The sequence below is a fragment of the Anabrus simplex genome, chromosome 2, assembly GCF_040414725.1.
Source record: "Anabrus simplex isolate iqAnaSimp1 chromosome 2, ASM4041472v1, whole genome shotgun sequence".
NCBI classification, from domain to species: domain Eukaryota; kingdom Metazoa; phylum Arthropoda; class Insecta; order Orthoptera; family Tettigoniidae; genus Anabrus; species Anabrus simplex.
In genome coordinates this window covers 223,887,453-223,911,138 of record NC_090266.1, presented here as the reverse complement: position 1 = coordinate 223,911,138, position 23,686 = coordinate 223,887,453, and positions in this window count along the sequence as shown.

Genomic DNA, 23,686 nt, shown 5'->3' with positions numbered 1-23,686 from the left:
TCAAGACAATGTACAACTTTAAAGCATTTAACTCTATCGAAACACAAATTATAATGCAAAAATAATAACTTACCTGTAAAATGAACCACGCAACCAACAAGGAAAACGACATTTTTACAGGTGTGTTATAATATTATATGCATTGTAAATATTAATGCCGCCCCTCGGTGTAGCGGTAGCGTGCCTGCATCTTACCCGTAGGCTCCGGGTTCGACTCCCGGCCAGGTCAGTGAATTTTAACTCCATCTGAGGGCTGGTTCGTGGTCCACTCAGCCTACATGATTACAATTGAGGAGTCATCTGACGGTAAGATGGCGACCCCGGTCTAGAAAGCCAAGAATAACGGCCGAGTGTATCCTTCGTGCTGACCACACGACACCTCGTCATCTGCAGGATTTCCGGCTAAGCAGCGGTCGCTTGGTAGGCCATGCCCTTGAGGGCTTTTGCGCTATGAGGTTTGGTTTGGGTTTGGTAATTATTATTTCGAAAAACTAAAAAACTTTAAATTTTTACTAACTCTGTTGACAATGAAAAAATATGGCTTCTTTCTTAACAAATCAAGGCAGTGTGACGGTATACTTAAATATTAAAATTTATTCACTGTGTTGTTATTAGAGCCTTCGTGGCTCAGGCGGCAGTGCTCCGGCCTCTCATCGCTGGGTTCCATGGTTCAAATCTCCAGGTACTCGAGATTTGCCTGTCACCATTCATTACAACAACACTCTCCAGTATCATTTTCATTTCATCTGTCAGTCATTAATCCTTGCGCCAGAGGAGTGCGACAGGCTTCGGCAGCCGGCACAATTCCTATCCTCGCCGCTGACCCGGTCCAATGACTGGAAACAGGATGCGGATTTTCATTTTCATGTTTTTGGGTAAATTAATTCTAAGAAGATGATTTACTACATTTAGTGCATTAATCCCACAAAGGACACTAAATATCATTTTTATTTCACAACTCATTATTGAAATATTATTATTACGATTATGAAGATTATTATGATATTAACAATATATAATTATATGTAGCATTCGTGTACAATAATATCATAACTTATAATAAGGTAGCGATATTGAGTTGCCTGGTGTATTGAAAAAGACAAGGCCAGAGAGTATTTGATAAGGGTAAACTCCTTTGTTTGGGGCTGCCTGGTTGAGGTGGTTCAGATGGTTGAGGCGCTGGTCTTCTGATTCCAGCTTGACAGGCTCGATCCTGGCTCAATCCGGTGGTATTTGAAGGTGCGCAAATACGTCATCCTGGTGTCGGTAGATTTACTGGTACGTAAAAGAACTCCTGCGGAATTAATTCCGGCACCTAGGCGTCTCCGAAAACCGTAAAAGCAGTTAGTGGGGCGGAAAGCAAACAACATTATTATTTAATATTATTGTACACAAATGCTGCATTTAACTATGCATATTAATGATTAACAATGATTAATACAAACATTAACGTTACATGAACTTGATAATGTTAATGACACATATGGAATATTATTTGTTTAACGTTCCCTTAATTGCTACATTTTTTAAGTGGCGAAATAATTTTTGCAACGTGTCAGATTCCAGTGACACGGAATTGTCGCATTTATGCACTTCGAAATGCCACCTATCTCAGCCGGATTAGAACTCGTTACCTTGGGAATCGATCGTGCATCTCAGGTCAGCCCTTAATACTGAAGGGCAGGGGTTAATGCTGGCTTGCCACCTGCACGGTCCAACATTGGATCCCATGGGATGTAAGGAATTAGGAATTTTAGTCCTTAATATGGCGACATTGCCATTGGCGTTGTTTGGAAGCAAGTATGATACCTTTCAATGCACTTTCCGTGGGTTCGAGACTGAATGCTACCCTGAAGAGCTTAAACGTGTTTCAGCAGTTTTCACTTATTTTCGTGAGGCCAACTGAGAAAGGAAATGCTTTCGAATGAGTGATCTGCAGAACCGACCATATAACCGGTGTATATCTGACCAGTCAGGAAGCTATCGGCAAAGTCACAGACCCAGTCGTATTTGAACTTCAGCGATATCTTGTGAGTTATTCACATGTTGAACTGTTATTGCTCCTGATTTTATACCCACAGAACTACTTCTTACAATATACTGTACGTGATTAAGATTGCTTGATGTGAGGAATCTAAATCCCTCATCGGGAAATTATAGACTTCCAAATAGGCTATTAACCGACGCGCATGGTATTTATTGGGGCAAGTATGCAATCTGCATAACACAAACGTTGTGCAGGCTGCCCACAGCACACACCACAGCGTTCCGTAGCAGTTCACGATTTGAGCATGAACCGGCTATTTCGAATACCACCCTCTCCTTTGCTTCGCCTTCCCATAGTTCAACACCGTACCTTCGGGCAAATCTGTCGGAATGGAACCTAATGCACATGTCACGTTCGCTTCCTTCCCCAACATAGAGACCTCTCAAGCAGTCCTTCTGGCTGCTGTTTGCAATAATCCAAGCCTCGAAAGCTAAATAACAAGAAAGGGACCACAAAATGAATTATTTATACTGTTGCCAAGAATCATGTCTCATAATAGACCAATCTGCATTTTTAAATACTCGATTTTCTATTCATCGTCATTTAGATTTAATTGAAAGAGACTGTTTAAGAGGGGTACCACACTTATATTTGCTGTGAGATTGGTATTCTGCAGGGGAAATATCTTTTCTGAATGGATGAGGAATTATTTTGTAAGCCGAAAACATTTCTTCGGAAGAGAGTGAAAATGATTCAAGACCACAAACAAAACAGTGGAAATGTAGGCCAAACCACGAACTGATGCAGAAGGAAATTTCAGCAATTCAGTGCAATGTACAGCGCTCTAACCGTATATCGATGGCCTAGATTGAATACCACGTATCTCACAAAGTTCTTCCTATCCAATTTTTCCCTTAAGACTGGCCACGCCTCCCAGCCACACATGGATATCAGTCCATCAGAACAATGTACCTTGTGTTCTTTTTTCCTATGCCGGTGTGTGAAGGAAAATGAACCTTACCGTACCGTACTATAGGAAAGTATGTTTGTGTGACGTATTTACTAACTCCTAGAGCATAATTTTTATAAGGTTCATTTTCCATCACTCGCAGGCATAGGAAAATAAACACAACGAACATTGTTCTGATGTACTGCATACCCAAATATGGCTGGAAGGCGTGATCAGTCTTAAGTGAAATAATAGATAGGAAGAACGTTGCGAGATACGAGGTATTCAATCAAGACCATCGATATGGTAATTTAACGTATGAACAGGACAAGTACTCATGTGCACAACTACGGCATGTTAAACTGACAGGAGAAGATGGTGATGCAGAATGGAGTAAAATTATTGATGTTCCGCGGCAGTCTGTGTCTAAATTTAGTTTTGATATTTTGTTACCTTATTAAGCGATTATTATTTTTCAGAGGATTGTCGCCAGCGTCGTAGGATACCGGTAGTGTGCCTTCCTCTCATCTGGAGTAACGGGACCGATTCCAAGTACACTCAATAATATTCATCTTGGATTGAGGACTGGAAAAACGTTCACTTAACCTCGTGAGTTCGTGGGATAAAACACAAATACTTTTCTTGTACGTTGGCCTACCCTTATACATATATTACTTATCGTACTCAAAGAAGCGATGGACCCAATGTGTAGGGGCAGCGTGCCTGCTTCTTCCCCGGAAGCCCCAGTTCGATTCCCGGCCACGTCAGGTAATTTTACCCGAATATGAGCGCTGGCTCGAGGTCCACTCAGCCTACGAGATTATAATTGAGGAGCTATCTGACGGTGAGATGGCGATCCCGGTCTAGAAAGCCAAGAATAACGCCCGAGAGGACTCTTCGTGTCGACCCACAAGACGCCTCGTAATATGCAGGCCTTCAGGCTGAGCAGCGGTCGCTTGATAGGCCATGGCCATTCGGATCTGTTTTGCCATGGTGTTTGGTATGTTTATCATAGTCCACGATCGATTTCAGGCGATTATCTTACAGTGTCGTTCACGACATTATCATGGGGAAGTTTCGAAACCCCAACAAGACAAGAATAAAGGCGAAGCAGTTCATTTATTACCAAAGAAATTGTATCTGAGATTAATTTGTGTAGTTGTTTGTCTTCCGATTTCGTACTCCTGGAATAACATCACAGAGATTCGGCATATTCTGTGCTGTACCATTTATATTTTCAGTTTTTACCAATGATATTTGTAACCCTTCAATATCTAATCATTATACACAGTTCAAAAAATTACGGGACATGTTTTCTAACGTATGCCATACTCCACAAATCGTCCGACTCGTTAGCTGAATGGTCAGCGTACTGGCCTTCGGTTCAGAGGGTCCCGGGTTCCATACCCCAGCCAGGTCGGGGAGTTTAACCTTAATTGGTTAATTCGAATGGCTCGGTTGCTGGGTGTGTGTGTGTGTGTGTGTGGCGTATTCAACATTAGAAATCATCCTAGGTAGGGCCGTCATCTTCACAGATATGCAGGTCGCCTAATAAAGAACTGCACCAGGCCTCTCCGGAGGCCATATGCCATTATTATTATTATTATTATTATTACTCCACAAATGAATACCTCACACCCAGGTATATTACCAACTAAACCTTTCTTCCTTACCGTTCAAGTATACAAAAGAATATGGATGGATTCGCTTTCACATTCAGAACACAAACTGGAATATCCAAATAGAGACGAAAACAATGTGATAACTACCATTCAATGTGGATTTTATTCACAGTTGGAGAGATTCAGTATGGTGTATGTCCTCCACGAGCATTTATCACAGTTGCAACCAGTATAAGTCAACGGAGGCACGTTTCGGTATCAGGTCCCATTCTTCAATGAGAGTGTTCGAGGTGTTGGAGAGTCTGTGGTAGAACAGGACGCCCGCGAAGACTTCTGTCAAACCTACTCCACACATCCTCGATGGGATTAAGGTCGGGACTCAATGTTGGCCATTCCATCTCTTGAATGTCCAGTTCTCGCAATACAGCTCTGGTGATACGAGCTATATGAACCCTGGCACTGTCGTGCATGAGTACGAATTCAGGGCCAAAACCGTATGCAGCAACCAATACATACTGTAGCAGCATCTGCTCGATGTACCCTGCAGCGGTAAGATTACCACGGACGACGACCAGATCCGTACGGCCATCAATACTGATGTGACCCACACCATCATAGAACCTTGTACGAATCATACGCCTTTCTGGACAACATTTGCCATGTACTACTCACCACGGGGGCTTCAAACACGTTGACGCCCATCACGCTGTGTCAGGGGAAATCTGTACACGTCTGTGAACAACACATGTCTCCATTGGGGAAGTTGCCAACTGACGTAGGTACGGGCAAACAGAGGGCGAGCTGTGCGATTTTTCTGCGTTAAACGGGGCACTCGAACAGGACGTCTGGGTCGTAAGGAAATTCCTCTTAACCTGTTCCTTACTGTCTGGTCAGACAGCGTGACCCCAGTGACCCTCCTGAGGTCTTGTTGCAGTTCTCTGGCAGTTGCTGAACGACGTCCCAACGCACGGATGGTCAGATATCGGTCATCCTGTGGGATTGTCATGCGTCCACGATACTGTCTAACCCTCCTTCTGAACTGGCCTCACTCGTTGTAGCGATTCCCCTAGCGGTGAATAACTGACCGAGAGACATTGAGATCCACAGCAACACGACGAAAAGTCCATTCTTATTGGATGAAAGTGACGGACCTTGCGACTTGAACCTCGTTAAGATGTCTCATGGGATGAGCTGGTTGACGTACAGCGTGCTCGAATGACCGCAGTAATCTGTGTACCTCACAACGACACATGGACGAACCGCTATTCACTTTGTTTTGAGAAGTCACCTGACATTTTAATTCATGGCTACGTTTAAAGATGGAGTATAACTTCGATTGACATACCCTGAGTAGCTTAAGTCTCAAGGTAAGCTGTATGACCATTGGAACTCCATGTATCAAATTAACGTTCACATACAGACGTTAAAGACATGTTCCCCTATTTTTTTACTGTGTATTAATGCCACTGACCAAGAAGTTTACAATCACACTGAAGCTGGAACATACACAGTGGCAGAGTGAAGGTTCATTGGGAATTGTTACTTCTTTGTAATAAGATAGGACAGTACATAATAGATTTAGAATCAACGTGGGATTGCATGTATACATAAACCAGTGCCAGAATCAAATAAGGCATATCGATGGCTTTCTTTTAAAACATCGTATGTCTCAATGCTCTTTCTACCCATTATATTCCTTAAGACTGGTCACGCCCCTCAGCCATATATTTATGTGCAGTCCATCAGAAAAAAATTCGTTGCGTTCATTTTTCTATGCCGATGTGTATGAGAAAATGAACCTTAAACACATTGTACTGTAGGACTGCGTAACTTAGCCTTGCAAACAACATCCCTACTCTACGGTAAGGTAAGGTCTGCTTTCCTTTACACTTTAGCATAGGAAAATGAACACAACGAAAATTATTCTGATGGACAGGATATAAATACTTGGCTGGGAGGCGAGACCAGTCTTAAGGAATATAATGAGTAGGATGGGAATTCGGACATACGAGGTTTTAAAAGAAATTCATCGAAGTACTGTACGTCAGAAATTGCAAACGCGTGGATGTTGACTACGATGAGACAAACTCATGTCCATATTGTTTCAAAGAATATGACATATCTCGACAAGGCCACAAACTCCTTCTCCCTTCATCTTTCCACTTTATCCCAGACAAACTCCGGTAATGCGCTCATACATGTGACCATAGACTTTGGGAAATGTCTTCCAGTTTTTGTTTAGATACATTTCTGGCTGATATATAACGGATCTGAAAAAAAAACTATAGAACCATCAAACAGCATTTTCAGTAAAAACGCATGCATCAATTTAACTCACTGTTCAACTTAACTCAGTTGCTTTGATAAAGTATTTAGGTTTTCAAGACCTTCTTATTATTCAGTGTTCTAGTAGGTGCTTAAGGCCTTTCCATGTCATAGCCTTACTGATATCAAGTAAAGGAAGAATGGCAATAATAATAATAATAATAATAATAATAATAATAATAATAATAATAATAATAATAATAATAATAATAATAATCATAATAATAATAATAATAATAATACCGAGATCGATAGCTGCAGTCGCTTAAGTGCGGCCAGTATCCGGTAATCGGGAGATAGTGGGTTCGAGGCTAACTGTCGGCAGCCCTGAAGATGGTTTTCCGTGGTTTCCCATTTTCACACCAGGCAAATGTCGGGGCTGTACCTTAATTAAAGTCAGGGCCGCTTCCTTCCACTTCCTAGGCCTTTCCTATCCCATCGTCGCCATAAGAAATATCTGTGTCGGTGCGACGTTAAGCAAATAGCAAAATAATAATAATAATAATAATAATAATAATAATAATAATAATAATAATAATAATAATAATAATAATAATAATAATAATAATAATAATAACGACATTTGGACATAGACAATGCAATTACAGGCACTTGTAGTTCCAGTACTCTCATCTATCAGCCCTCATTCATGCTGTATGACGTAGGGTCATTGGATAGCTCCTCCATTCGCTGGTATACGAAGATATATTTATAACATTGTCGGCGAACCATACTGTGAATTAATAAAAGCAGAAATGAGGGAAAGAGTATTGCATCAAAATGTTTTATTTTAATATTCCAAGGTGCTTAAATAATCTGCTCGAATATACCATTGTCAAATGTAACCTATTTGTAATAATGAAATATTTTACAGACAAGGTCAAACCGGATGGACGTAAGACGATGCTGGAACGGAGCGCGGTTATTGTGCCGCGGAGCGCTGGATGTTGTTATAATTTTGGACCGAACCATTGGGTGGGCGTGAAGTATAATGAGGTTGGGCGACAGGAAGATTGATAGATACCAATAACATCATCCTCCCAGTTGTCTTCCTCGGCTATTTTGGCCTTATCAATCTTTGCTGTCGTGCGTTGTTCATTACAGAGGCTGCATAAGCGTTATAGACCACAGCTTCGTGTGTACAAATAGTCAGATAAAACGACAGAATCCTGCATGAATTTATACGTTTTCACATTTACGTAACGTTCAGAAACGTAATGGGATATAATTTTAACCAGTTAGGAGTCTCACTGAATTATGGAAGGAAGCTACGTTGCAGTTTTATGTGCCTATACAGGGTGAAGCGAAATTCGCGCACTCGGGCGTCGCAGCACGACTCCTCACATGCCAGCAATAAAAAATGTCTCTCACAAAAATTCGTCCTGCGAGTATATCCGGCAGAAAAAGATCGTTGAAGAGTAGTAATCTGGCAACACTGTAACCACATGTAGGGTAACTACCTCTGTCAGCACGTCTTAGCTGTGCTGTCTAGTTGGTGCAGCGGGTAGAGTTTTGGGTTAGCATGCAGGAGGTCGAGGGTTCGATCCTAGGTTGAGGCGCATTTTGTTTATTTGCTAATTTCCACTCTGTGGTGTAGTGGTTAGCGTGATTAGCTGCCACCCCCGGAGGTCCGGGTTCGATTCCCGGCTCTGCCACGAAAATTTGAAAAGTGGTACGAGGGCTGGAACGGGGTCCACTCAGCCTCGTGAGGTCAACTGAGTAGAGGTGGGTTCGATTCCCACCTCAGCCATCCTCGAAGTGGTTATCCGTGGTTTCCCACTTCTCCTCCATGCGAATGCCGGGATGGTACCTAACTTAAGGCCACGGCCGCTTCCTTCCCTCTTCCTTGCCTATCCCTTCCAATCTTCCCATCCCTCCACAAGGCCCCTGTTCAGCATAGCAGGTGAGGCCGCCTGGGCGAGGTACTGGTCATACTCCCCAGTTGTATCCCCCGACCAAGAGTCTGAAGCTCCAGGACACTGCCCTTGAGGCGGTAGAGGTGGAATCCCTCGCTATGTCCGAGGGAAAAACCGAACCTGGAGGGTAAACAGATGATGATGATGATGATGATGCTAATTTCCATCGGACATTACATACTGTAATACAGTAAGACACCGTTTCTTAGGTCACATGTATCCTGCATTTACAAAATTTAGTAACCCTAAGCACGTTGTAACGCATCTAGTAGATGAAGTGGCGCGAATAAATTCACGCCCACGACGTGGAAAGGGCGTCTTTCAAAGCTGACCAATGAAAATGAATGTTCGTCCATTTCTAGGATCGTAGTATGTAAGTGCAAATGGTTTCTATAGGACCCGCTGCAATCGCTGTTGACGATTAAGATGTCAGATACCATGCCAACTGGACTATAATTTACGAAATAAAAAACATACGCCTGAACCCAGGATTGACCCCTCGACCTCCTGCATGCTAATCCAAAACTCTATCCACTTCACAAACTGTACCGCACGACCAATAGGTGCTTTTTCTCCCGGATATACTCACATTTCGGAAAAGGCTAGGAAAGCAACAGATAGGGAATCAGCCACCTGGGCGACTGCCCTAAATGCAGATCAGTATTGATTGATTGATTGATTGATTGATTGACAGGACGAACTTTTGTGAGAGAGAATTTTTTATTGCCGGCTTGTGAGGAGTCGCGCTGCGACCTCCGAGTGCTCGAATTTCGCTTCACCCTGTATAACCACGTAACGTCCAGTTATATGCTGAATCGGAATAGTGCAGATTTTTTTTAAATTTCATAAATCCCACATTTATTGACGGGTTTCGAAGACCTGCTGTGTTGGTAAGAAGCAAATGTGGTTATTTCTCGACTATCATTTTCCTATGACTTTGAAATGATCAAGTGCAATATATGGCCTTGGTAAGTCATTGCTTCCAGTAAATTATATGTAGAAGGACTCGCCATAAAAGTAACGAAGGGAGCATGTTACACGAAGAATTGTTTTCTTACAATTAAATCAAGTCTGGTTACTTAACTGAATGGTCAGCGTAGTGATCTGTTCAGAGGGTTCGATTGCCAACCGTGCTGGGGAGTTTAATTGTGTATTGTTAATATTCTTGTTCGGGGACCGAGTGTTTGTCGTCATATTTCCATTTTCCCATTGCCATAGGTTATAAACAGACACAGTATTCTCTTCATATACATACACAACCAACCACCTCAAAAGAACGAAATAACGATTGCATTCCTCCAATAAGGTTGACGTTAGGAAGGGCATCCGGTCGTAAACCTGGGCTAAATTCAAATTAAGTACCGATCGTAATAACTTCAGAATAAATCCCTGATTTTTAAGAAGAATAATAATAAGTAGTAGAAAAAGAAAAGCGAACTTAAACATAAATGTTAATCCTTAAGTCCATGGCAGATGATATATTGCACAGTATGTTTGAGGACGGAATCAAACTAGCTTAATTTTCAGCGTTCCTACGGTGACTGAAAATGAACTCGTACTTTATGAATGGGTAAATAAGTCATGCAAATATACATTCCTACAGTAAGGTATAGTAATGATCATTTTCCTATACACACACGCATAAGAAAATGAACTCAACGAAAATTGTTCTGATGGACTACATACAAAGGGAACTAGGAAAGCTTTGCAATGTGAGTGAACTCTTTAGACTTTTCTTAATAATTTCCACCTCACTCAACACACTTCTCCATACGTCGAAATCAGTCACTGAAACAACTCTGCCACTTTACTTCGGTTACATTTTCACACTCTTGATTCCATGCTGCCAGAAGCTACTCGTTGTATGCAAAACGCCGCCCTTTCAGTTTCGTCTTCACTTCTGGGAAGAGCGCGAAGTCACATGGGGCAAGATCAGGATTGTATGGAGGGTGATCAAGCACAGTTAACCCTGATCTGGCAAGAAAATCCATTGTTACATTAGCACGATGTGCTGGAGCATTGTTGTGATTCAAGAGTGAAGTGTTCAGCCGTGAACTTGGACGGAGCTGCTTGAGAGCCTGGATGACTTGAGGCAGACAATTCTCACTGTACCACTTCGCAGTAACAGTCCTTTTTATTTCTAGCACAACCCGTGTCAGGATGGCCCGTTTAGTGAAGAATACTTCAATCATCCTTTTCTTCACTGACCTTGACTTTCGCACAGTCACAGGAGTACCCTCATCTTCAAACAACCACACCTTGTTCTGGAATTTTGTTGGGACATCGTAATATTGAAGCCAAGTTTCGCCACCTGTAACGATGCTATTGACATTACTCGAAGTCCCATTTTCAAACTATTTTAGCATTTCTCAGCACCATTTCACTCGATGTGTCCTTAGTTCCTCTGAAAGTGAATGGGGCACCCAACGCGAACAAACGTTTCTAACATGGAGATGGTCGTGTAGAATTGAATGAATAGCTGGTGAAGGGATGTGGATGGTCTCTTATATCTGCCGATATGGCAACAGCCTCTCATGCTGTAAAATGTTCCTTACAGCTTCAATGATTTTCTCAGTCACTGATTCAGACGGTCGCTCAGAACGAGGATCGTCTTCAACCCCAAAATGTCCCCTCTGGAACTCTTTGTACCAGCGGAAAATTGTTGTCCGATGTGGACTGTCTTTCCTCATCACAGGAGTCATTTCCTCCAGGCACTGGTCAACAGTTAATCAACGAGCAAAACTGTAGCGGATAATTGGGCGATATTCACCTTTAGACCACACTGACATCTTAACTTGGTTTCAATACAACTGCTTGGTAACAACTGGTGTGAAGGTGGCGCTTTGCTGTCTTCCAGACCGGTTTTCATCCCTTTTTTCATCCCTCACCATAACAGGGGTGACCAGCCAAACGTTTATGCGTATTGCAAAACATTCCTAATGCCCTTTGTATCAATTCGTGGTGGAGGCGTGATCAGTTTTAAGGGAAGTACTGGATAGGAAGTGCATTGTCACATTAGTCGATTTGGCATAGCAGTGACGATATGTCATTTTCCACATTTCCACAGTATTTAGAAAGGCACCAACTATATCATCGTATGATTATCAATCAAATAGACAGTGATTAGGATGTTAAATGAGCTCTGAAGTAGATAAAATGTTAATTAAGGAGAGATATGCCGGGCTGAGTAGTTCGGAGGTAGAGCGCTTGAATTTTGTACTCAAGATTCCAGGTTTGATACCGCCCCTGTCCAGTGGTATATGAAGGTACTTAAATACATTGTCGTCTTGCAGGTATATTTATCGGTACATAACAGACCTCCTGTGAGGAGCAAGATTTCATAAAATACAGTAAAAAATCAGTGGAACGTAAAATGAATTGCAATATCACTATTAGAAATGTATAATCTTTTCTTTAAATAAACGGTTTGTACTTCTAGATTCACTATCACCCTTTAGTTCACCCTCATCTTGAATCTAGTCTGAAGGTGTCGGTCACTACATTACTCTCATTTACTTTTCACAGCCACCAAGCCCACAGTAAATAATTTGTATGAAGTAATTGATTACAACGCCTAAACACCTGAAAATTTATCGTCGCTGTGTTAAAACCGCGAATGTGACGATGCTCTTTCTATCCATTATTTCCATTAAGAGTGGTCACGCCCCCCAGCCAAATTTTAATATACTATGCAGTTCATCAGGATAATTTTCGTTCATTTTTCTATGCGCGTGTGTCAAGTAAAATAAACCTTAAGTACATAATACTCTAGGATGGGTAAATATGTCATGCAAACATCAGTATATCAATCAGTACGGAATAGTAAGGTATCGGATGTCGCTAGTGTCCCATCGAAGTCTGAACCAGGAGATTTTGTTTTTGTTCTTGTTCGGAGTGTCGAGTGAGTAGCTCGACTGGAGACGGTGTATGGGACAGAAGACCACACTGCCTTAGAGTATTGTGTGTGTGTGCTTCTGTGTACTGAGGATCGGCCTAGAGTCAGCGAATAGAGCAGCTGTCGTGAATGTAATTGGAACAGTGTTAATGATCGATGTTGTTCTGCGTATTGCCCTGCTGTTTAACACCGTTGAACTGTTGTTCGGTTGTTCATTGTGTTTGATTGTGTGAAATACTGGACTGTCTCTAGAGTCGAACCAAGGAACAGTCATCGTGTGTTGCGCGGCCAGTAGCCCTGTGTTTAAATCCAGCTGTCTGCACACAGTTGCTCTGTGGAGTAACTGGACTTGCAAACGTGAAAATAAAGCGAGCCTGTGAATAAGATTGTAGCCCTCTCAGGTAATTCCAACGAGTCAGGACTCCCTACTGTGTGAAAAGAACGGAGACTTGTAAATAGAGAGCAATTAATAAGTGTGGCCATTCATGGTTGACCGAGATCGATAGCTGTAGTCGCTTAAGTATCCAGCATTCGGGATATAGTGGATCGAACCCCACCGTCGGCAGCCCTGAAGATGGTTTCCCATTTTCACACAAGGCACGTGCTGGGACTGTACCTTACTTCAGGCCACGGAGGCTTCTTTCCCTCTCCCAGCCTTTTCCTGTCCCATCATCGCCATAAGACCTATCTGTGTCGGTGCGACATAAAGCAACTTGTAAAAATGTAAAAGTATGGTTGAATATAAGTGTGTGTTTATAAGTATGTGCGTGTGTGCGTAAATTTATTTGGGTCATCCTGAAATACATTTCAGAAGCGAATCAAACGGTGTTCTATTCGTAACAGTATGCATGTACTTACGTATGCATTAGTAATTCATAACCACATAACTTGGTAAATATTTAAGTATGGAGGAGGGCCTTATAATATTATGTTGATATGTAACGTCAAAAGGACCGAGTGTGAATTATCACTCACATTAAAAGTGAACTGTCCAAGCACGGAATGTGGTACTGAGCTGAATACAAATTAGTGCAGGAAATTGAGGCAATCCTCTGCAGTTCCTATATTAGCCCCTTAATGTGATATGTAGCTTGTAATGCTGAACAAACATTATATAAAGACAATACCTTAATAAAAGCTCATTTTTACATCAGAGACTCTGAAATTCATCATTAATTTATTTCGCTGAAAATTAAAGTAGCAGGTTACCAGCCCTATGATGCAGGGAAAGTCCGCAAACCTCGTATCTGGAGTCATCGGTTTCAATTACTGCCTTTTCTAAGGATTTCAATTTCATCTCGATGGGCAGCAGTTATCGTGATAGATGAAGGCACTTAATGGGCTATATATGCCACAAGCTTATAAATATTATTATTATTATTATTATTATTATTATTATTATTATTATTATTATTATTATTATTATTATTATTATTAATATTGTGATTTGTTAGAGTTCATTGGAGCTTAGCGGACATTGCTTGCATTTCACTTTGCTTGCAACTGATGTGTACGTATAAATGTATTTCCTTTACACTGACGAATTTTACTGCGGAGGAAGGTGATAGGGGAAGTTGCCTGGACAAGGAGTGTTAAGCTGAGTAAGTACGGGAGTAATAACAAGTCATAATTTCCTTTCCTCCAATTCGCTTTACGTCTAACCGACACAGTTAGATATCGTCGCTTCACCGGTAAACGTTGTATCGCACAATACTCTTCCTATCCATTATTCTCCTTAAGACTGGTCACGCCTCCCAGCTACATATGGATACGCAGTCCATCAGAACAATGTCCGTTGTGTTCGTTTTCCTATGTCGACGATTAAACGAAAATAAACCTTACATGCATTGTACACTAGGAGTACGTAAATACGTAATGCAAACCTACATTCCTCAGTACGGTACTGTAAGGTTCATTTTCCTTTACACATGGGCATAGGAAAATGAACACAACAAAATTTGCTCTGATGGACTGCATATCCATACGTGGCTGGGAGGCGTGACCAGTCTTAAGGATAATAACTGATAGGAAGAGCTTTGTGGAATACAACCTTTTACCGGTCGAGCGACGATATTATGGTGACGATGTGATAGATCGATAGATAGTTAGATAGATAAATAAATAGATAGATAGATAGATAGATAGGTAGACAGATATATAGATAGATAAATAAATAAACGTCTTTATTGGCGTACACTAAACCAATTATTGTATATTAGAATCATAATTTACATTACCGTAAGTAATACTAAATAAAGCGCAGTTACTTAAAAAAAAGACAAAGCAAAGTCATCTCTGTTCAGGCCGTGAATGCCCTTGGAGTGTGGAAGGTAAAGGCTTCCACTATCCGTAACCTCGACACTTCATGGGGTAGAGTGGTTAGCTTTACACCCAGCCGCCATTGCCCTCAGCAATTAACCTGGTATTCATTTTTGGGGTAGGATGAGTGAACCTCAGGACCATATTCACCTCCGGAAGTGGAAATCTTGCTTCTTAAACTTTTCGACTTCCTGACGGGGAATCGAACCCACGTACTACGCAGTCTCTTGGAGATACTTTAGCACAATCAAAAACCCCAGCCGACCGTGGCTTTAATTAAGTTACAGTCCCGGCATTTGACTGGCGTGAAAAAGGGAAAGCACGAAGAAACATCTTCAGGGCAGCCAACAGTGGGGTTCGAACCCACTATCTTCCGAATGAAGCTGACATCTTAGTGAACCAAACCGCTTAGCCACTTGCTCGGTTCAATGTTTGTTTACCTGCGCTCTACGTAGACGGATTAGAAACATTGACAATTACACCTTGCCGACGTATCCCTACCAATTTGCTAAACTTTCAATAATGTGAGCATCCCACGGTGAGAATATTCACCGTTTCAAACTGCAAGGTGTGACTCCCACCTAATTCAAAAAACTGAAATGTGAATATTTCGCGAATGTTTCACAAGACCAGCACGCATTCCCACCACGAACGCGAAGCGCAAAGAGCCGAGTCTCTGCTTCACAGGCTTGGGAAGGACGGATCAAATCTAACCTCCATACTGACTTCGACTGCTCCTGATTTTGAATCTTAACATTCCATTCCTGACGAAAACCAATACATCATGTGAAACACTTTCGAAATATTCATATTCAATTTTCTAGAAAATGGGTGGGAGTTGCATCTTGCAATTTCAGTCGGTAAATGTTCTCGCCATGACTTGTACGTATATTAAAAATAGAAGAAATCGTTGGAGCCACGTTGCCAAGGTCTTCTTGTGAAAAATAATGTTACTGACGAGCTTTGAATGGGACTATCTAGTTTGCCTACATGCCGAAATATACATGACGTCGTCAGAGACTGTGCTCTTGGGGGAAAAATTGGCGCAATGCTCAGCATGACGCTAATTGTACAGATACGGTACATAATAACTAACCTGAACATTACTTTCATGCCGAGAAGTACTGTTCTGGAGTGCAGGATAAATAATCCTCAAATCGGAAATTATATCTAAAGTTTTCGTGAATTTGTTCTCGCAAAAGCGGTCGTGCAGATTCGATATCATTCATAATGCAATAGTAATAATATTGATCTTACATCCCATTAACTCCGTTTACGGTTTTTTTGATACGCTGAGGTGCAGGAATATTGTCGCATATGAGTTAATTTACGTGTCAGTACATCTACCGAAACAGGAATGACGTGTTTGAGCATCTTAAAATACCACCTGACTGAACCAGGATCGAGCCTGCTCTATTAGAATTAATCTCCTTGACTGAGATATGGTTTGATCAGCTGGCCCTCCCCGTTTCTTGGGCCGTATGGACCGCTAAACTAGAGTGACAGCGAATTACAGCCAACAGAAATTCCCTCCACTCCCGAACTCCCTGGGCTGCATTTTGACATCCAATCCATTCTCAGCTGTATTCTAAAAGAGTAGCTGATTTCAGGTAGGAAAATTGCACTTATTTCTGTGATTCTAATAATATTCGCCTTATCAAAATCACGACAATCGAGAGGTGTGAACATTGAACATTTCGATGGCCTAGATTGAATACCTCGTATCTCAAAAAGTTCTTCCTAGCCATTATTTCCCTTAAGACTGGTCACGCCTCCCAGCCACACATGAATATGCAGTCCATCAGAACAATGTTCATTGGGTTTATTTTCCTATGCTGCTGCGTAAAGGAAAATGAACTTTATAAAATTATACTGTAGGAGTCAGTAGATACGTCACGCAGACATACTTTCCTATAGTACGGTACGATAAGGTTCATTGTCCTTCACACGTCGGCATAGGAATAAAGAACACAACGAACATTGTTCTGATGGACTGCGTATTCATGTGTGCCTGGGAGGCGTAATCAGTCTTAAGGGAAGTAATGGATAGGAAGAACTTTGTGAGATACGAGGTTTTCATTCTAGGCCATCGATTTACAGATTGTGACGGTAACTTCTCCATCAAGGTGGCTAAGGAATGAATCAGCCTTTGAAAGTGTTATTTCTGAATTGGATAACTACGTCTCAGTAGTACAAATTCCTGTAATTTTGTAGTTCATCCTGTTTATGTAATAAGATTAAGGGTTACACTAAATTTACTTCAGGTACAAAACGAAATATCCACGATGAATACGTTTTTTAATAATATTTGATGCTCGAAAACCCATGAATTCAGGGGAGTGGCTAACTTTAGAACTGTTTTTCCGCAAAGTGGAATATTTCGTAATGTCTTCCCTTCCAGTAGGATTGCTTCAAATAATTCTCTCAAAAGTTAATTGGTATAACGGTAATTATGTTAATAATAATAATCATCTTCATCATCATCATCATCACTGTCTTAGCTGGAATTTGATATCTATATTGTACGTGCCGTAAATGAATTTAAACTGTGTGAATGAAATTGGAACTAAGACTCCACAGCACTAAATTCGGTTCGGTAAATAGTTATTACATAGCTCTGTGCAATATTACAATTTTATTCATGATAAATCTATGTTAATTCTTCCTTTAATTTTAGAATTTATAGAGCTTTAGTCTTTCGAAGGCCTTAAGATAGTTCTACGCTGTTCACTGATCCCAGTTCATTTCAATGCCATTATCTTATTTATTCATCGGTTGACATCCTTTGATCTCTTGTGTTGAAGATATGTTGGCTCGGATTATGTACTACTGATAATAACGAGTAGTTTTTGGAAAATAATGGATGTAGGTAATTCATCACGACAATGGACGGTCTATTGCAGCGTGCTACGGTCAGCTCACATGCAGAAGTGCATCAAACACTACTGTACACGCTTGAAGAAACATCCTCGCAGTATTGTGTAGGATGTTGCTCTAGCCTGGGAGACGATATCACAATCTAGGATAATTGACGATGGCAATATGCTGCCACACTAGTGAACAATAACAAGAACTACCGACTGTGACATTCAAACTTTACGGCACAATCATCCTACGAGCCATGTAGCTATCAGTCCCCGCCATTCAAGGCAGGGCGAGAATTGCAGGTACTCCTACACAATACCTCCACGCACCAGGACTGAAAGCACGTTTTTCATTTTCTGATCAGCTATTGGAACATCATATCGGTAATTAAACTACATTACCTGAACAGAAATTCTCAAAAGTGGATATTGTTGTTAATGGGTTAAACAGTGAACCTGTCTCTTACCCGAAGGTCCCGTATTCGATTCCTGTACAACTAACTGATTTAAATTGTGACATGAGGGCTCGAGAGGGGTTTTATTGTCACGTGACCCAAACGCAGGAATTTTCTGATACTAGAGACAACGCACTCGGGTCACGAAAGCGTGCAATAAGTGTGAGGGAGTCACCATGCTCCCTACATGACACTCTTCCATATTGACAAGCCACAATACGTGCCACTGACCTATAACAAGTGTATTCAAAAGTTCATGACTAAAAACTCAGAGTCTTTCATTACTTACGATTTTCAGTAGGTCCACTTCAGTTTCCACTTGTTTTAAATGGTTAATTATTTAAGTGATCGGTAAAACCCTACGAGTTACACAAATTTAAATGCAGTGATATTGATGAACACCAGGGAAATTTCAGCTTAATACAGGAGGCCTGAATTATATTATTTGTCAATCTACAGTATTATATGTATTACTCAGTTAGATAAAATTCACACATAATAATATCGTCCCTTAAGGAACAATACCGCGTATCTGACAATGCTGTTTCTGTGCTGTATTTTCCTAAAGTCTCGTCAGGTCCCCAGGCCGCACGTGGATATGCACTCCATGAGAACAATTTTCGTTGAGTTCATTTTCCTATGCACTCGTGTAAAGAAAAATGAACCTTAAATACACAAACTGTAGGAGAGGTTTAGATCATGCAAACATACCTTTCTACAGTATGCTACAGTAAGTTTCAATTTCCTTTAGAGACGCGCATAGGCAAATGAACTCAAAGAAAATTGTTATGATGGACTGGATACCAATATGTGGCTGGGAGGAGTGACCAGTCCTAAGGAAAATAATTGAGAGCAAGAGCATTATCAGATACGCGGTGTTGTTTGTTAAGAGACGAAATAATATGCTCTCATTCTTGTGGCTGACACTCATTACCTGATTAAATTTAAGTTTGTTAAAATACGACAGTAGCCAAAACCGTAGTGAAAGGATTTAAGTTTGATTCTCGACCTGTCTTATGGAATCATTTAGTCTCGTGAGGTCACCAGAGTGGTCGTGAAAGGTAAGAACTACTCAGGCTCACCATGTTCTGTATTACCCTAATGTCCGTGGTTAAGATATCAGGGATTCAGTTGTACTGGCTGCCCTAAGGCACTTTAGGTAAACAAAACATGAAAGAAAAACTTCGTGTTATTTCACAACGACGGGGTGAGCTGGCCGTCAGCTGTGAGTTTGCATCCAGGAGAGAGTGGGTTCTAATCCCACTGTCTGCAGCCCTGAAGATGCTTTTCCGTGGTTTCCCATTTTCACACCAGGCAAATCCTAGGGATGTGCCTTAATTAAGGCCACGGCCACTTCCTTCCAACTCCTAGGCCTTTCCTCTCCCATCGTCGCCAAAAGAGCTATCTGTGTCGATGCTACGTAAAGCAATTAGCAAAAAAAGTCACAACGTGAAGGGAAATTCGTTGACAAACGCTGAGCTGAGCGGCGTGGCCAGTCTTAAGGAAAATGATGGAGAGGAAGAGCATTGGGAGATATGACCTTCTGCCCGAACAGTGACGAATTACACCCATGACTTCTATAGATGCAAAGTGAAACATTTCTCGAAGACATGGGTTGGTGGAGCTGGAGATTTTACACTTCTCATTATGGAGGTCTACCTGTACTTATGTGTGCTGGTGTTCACTCGTTTCTATTTAGATGGTAGGCTCAGTAATTTAACCATTAGTTTTGCCGTCTTGGATAGCGATCAAGTCAATTCGCCGAGATAATAATAATAATAATAATAATAATAATAATAATAATAATAATAATAATAATAATAATAATAATAATAATAATAATAATAATAATAATAATAATAATAATAATAATAATAATAATCTCTCACGTCTGTTGCTGGCCTAGTGCAGACCTGTAAGGCAAAACCTCCGACGAGGGTGGGCGGCGTCTGTCTGTATGCGGAAATGCATGTTAGTAAGGGGGAAGATAGTTCAATGCGTGGTGAGTGAAATTGGGGGAACGCCAGAGACAGCGCAAACACCCAGACCTGATGATGATTTTCCGTGGCTTCCCATTTTCGTTTCAGACAAACACCGTGACTGTACATTAATCGAAACCAAGGTCGCTACCTATCTAATCCTAGCTCTTTCCCGTCCTTGCGTTGCTGAAAACTGTCGATGGGTTAGTGAGACGTTAAACCAGTAGCAAAATCTACGCAGACCCCAAGCCAAGGCGTTTATCTAAGTGCAGTAGGTGATTAAAGGTGACTGTGGTTTGGTGTATGGCAAAGGGAGATTCGACCATCACACCACCTATGATGTTCGTTGGGATGCCTAACAAAAGGAAAATTCATTTTCAGCGGACTCACCCGGTATATTGTGTTTAAGTTTACAGTGCAGCCAGGTGCGCAAGTTCTGACCACTGTAACTGTGACACAAAACAAAATTGGATATTATCGTTTTTACCGTCCGACTCGTTGGCTGAACGGTCAGCGTACTGGCCTTCGGTTCAGAGGGCCACGGGTTCGATTCCCGGCCGGGTCTGGGATTTTAACCTTAATTGGTTAATTCCAATGGCACGGGGGCTGGGTGTATGTGTTGTCTTCATCATCATTTCATCCTCATCATGGCGCGAAGGTCGCCTTCCGGCGTCAAATAGAATGACCTGCACCTGGCGAGCCGAACCCTTTCTGGGATATCCCGGCACTAAAAGCCATACGACATTTCATCGTTTCTAGCAATATGACTTCGTGTTTCGTGTAAAATGCCTATCGGTGAACTTTCCTTCCCCGTGTATACTTCTGCAATGAACCGACGTTCTATATCGGTCAGTTATATTTATCGTACATATGCAATACCTACCGGCCTCGTTAAAAGAGGCTACATTATCACTGGGAAGATCTATTATACATATTCTCTTACTTCTCGTTATACTCACAGTTCGTTCTTAACCACAACTGGCATGGCACCATGGGTATCTGGTGCTTAATATTAAATTCAGTCCTGGAGAAGGCAGATCCATTTAGAGAATGCATGCTTTCCTTTCTTTACAGGCAGAATATAATGCATTGTCCTAGCTGATGTCCCATCAGTCTTCTTGCACTACATTTGTGTATAACATAAAAGAAATATACAAGAATGCATAATTCATAAGAACCTCGCCGTCACACAAGCACAAAAATGCAGCGACAAGTTATAGCTGATATCTAACGTGAAGGGAGAATATAAATAAAAATGACAGGTTGATAGCAACTGAGTTACTGCAACCCGATTCTCTTCTACAACTGGTGATAATATTATGTTTTGAGTCAATGGATTGAATAATCTCTTCTGTTGTTCTAGAAAGAAATTCATTCCTAGATGGTGGATGACGATGATCCGAAGAGACGCAGTAATTTGTTCAACAACGTATTGAATTTATAATTTGAGTATATATTGATCTCCTAGCTCACTTAAGGTCTCCGGGGCTTATAGGTGTCATAATACATGAGTTTCGTTTATGAGTGACAATGGATTGTAATAATAATAATTTCGTGCGCCTATTTCTAGCCGAGTGCAGCCCTTGTAAGGCAGACGCTCCGATGAGGGTGGGAGGCATCTGCCGTGAGTAGGTAATGCGTGTTATTGTCGTTGAGGATAGTGTTATGTGTGGTGTGTGAGTTGCAGGGATGTTGGAGACAGCACAAACACCCAGACCCCGGGCCATTGGAATTAACCAATGAAGATTAAAATCCCCGACCCGGCCGGGAATCGAACCCGGGACCCTCTGAACCGAAGACCAGTACGCTGACCATTCAGCCAACGAGTCGGACAATGGATTGTAATGTTACTGTAAGATAGAATGCTTATTGCATTGAAGTTCACATGTTTATTTTCTTTAAGTTGTTCCATATAATTATTTTATTTACATTTTATTTATTTATTTATTTATTTATTTATTTATTTATTTATTTATTTATTTATTTATTTATTTATTTATTTATTTAGACAATCAATACTGAGCATATGATTATTCACACTAGCTTTCATGACATTTATCGTTGTATGATTGGCCTTCAACGAGAAAATGCTCTAAATATTGAGAGTACAATTAATTTATATGGGAATTCAGTACACCTTTAAAGTAGTGATTATCAATTAGTCACTGCATAAATCGAATACACACATAATATAGTCGATATAGTTGGTGAAGAAGCAATACCTATCCGCTACTTTCCATAAGAGTGGTCACGAATCCCAGCCGCGTTTATAGAAATGCAGTCCATATGAACAACATTGATTGTGTTCTATGTGGAGCTGTAAAGGAAAATGAGCCTGAAATACAGTACACTGCAGGAATGTGTAAATGCTATCATGCACACGTGCATTCCTACAGTACGGTATGGTAAGGTTCATTTTCAATTACACACCAGCTTAGGAAATTGAACATATCGAAAATTGTTCTGATGAACTGCATATCCTTGTGTGGCTGGGATGCATGACCAGTCTTAAGGAAAATAATGGATATGACGACCATTGTAATATACGAGGTTTTGGTTCTTCAATAAGGATATAGTGCATATCGACGGCTTACTTCTAAAACCTCGTATCTCTCAATGCACTTCCTCTCCATTTTCTTCCTTAAGACTGGTCACGCCTCCCAGCCACATATGGATGTACAGTCCTTCAGAACAATTTTCGTTGTGTTCATTTTCCTGTGGGAGAGTGAAAGGAAAATGAACCTTACATACATTAAACTGTAGGAGTGCTTAAATTCGCCATGAAAAGAACATCCCTACAATACGGTGTGGTAAGGTCCATTTTCCTTTACAAAGTAGCATAGGAAAATGAACACTACAAAAAAGGTTCTGATGGACTGCATATAAATATGTGGCTGGGAGGCGTGACCAGTCTTAAGGAATATAATGGGTAGGAAGAACATTGTAACATACGAGGTTTTAGAAGTAAGCCGGCGATATGTTAAAACATAATCAATGAATTATTTAGTTACTTATAGTCTATTGTAATTATTTCAGAGCAGCGAAAATTCTTGAACAGATTTTGAAAAAGGTAAGTGTCCTGAGGAATTTAATTTAACTACATGAGTTGTCGGATTTCTTCACAAAATGTTCAGCTCTAGACAGTTTGCATAGTTTGGAATTTAAATGTGATATGCTAATATAGTAGCAGAATCACAGTGAGTGTTGGTGAATTATTGAACTGTTGAATTACCGGGTGAATATTGAGAGAAAAATTATTCCTCTAACGATTGTGAAAACCGGGTAACTGACAATGCACTTCCTAACCATTATTTTCCTTAAGGCTGTTCACGCCTCTCAGCCACGTACGGATATGCAGTCCATCAGAACAATTGT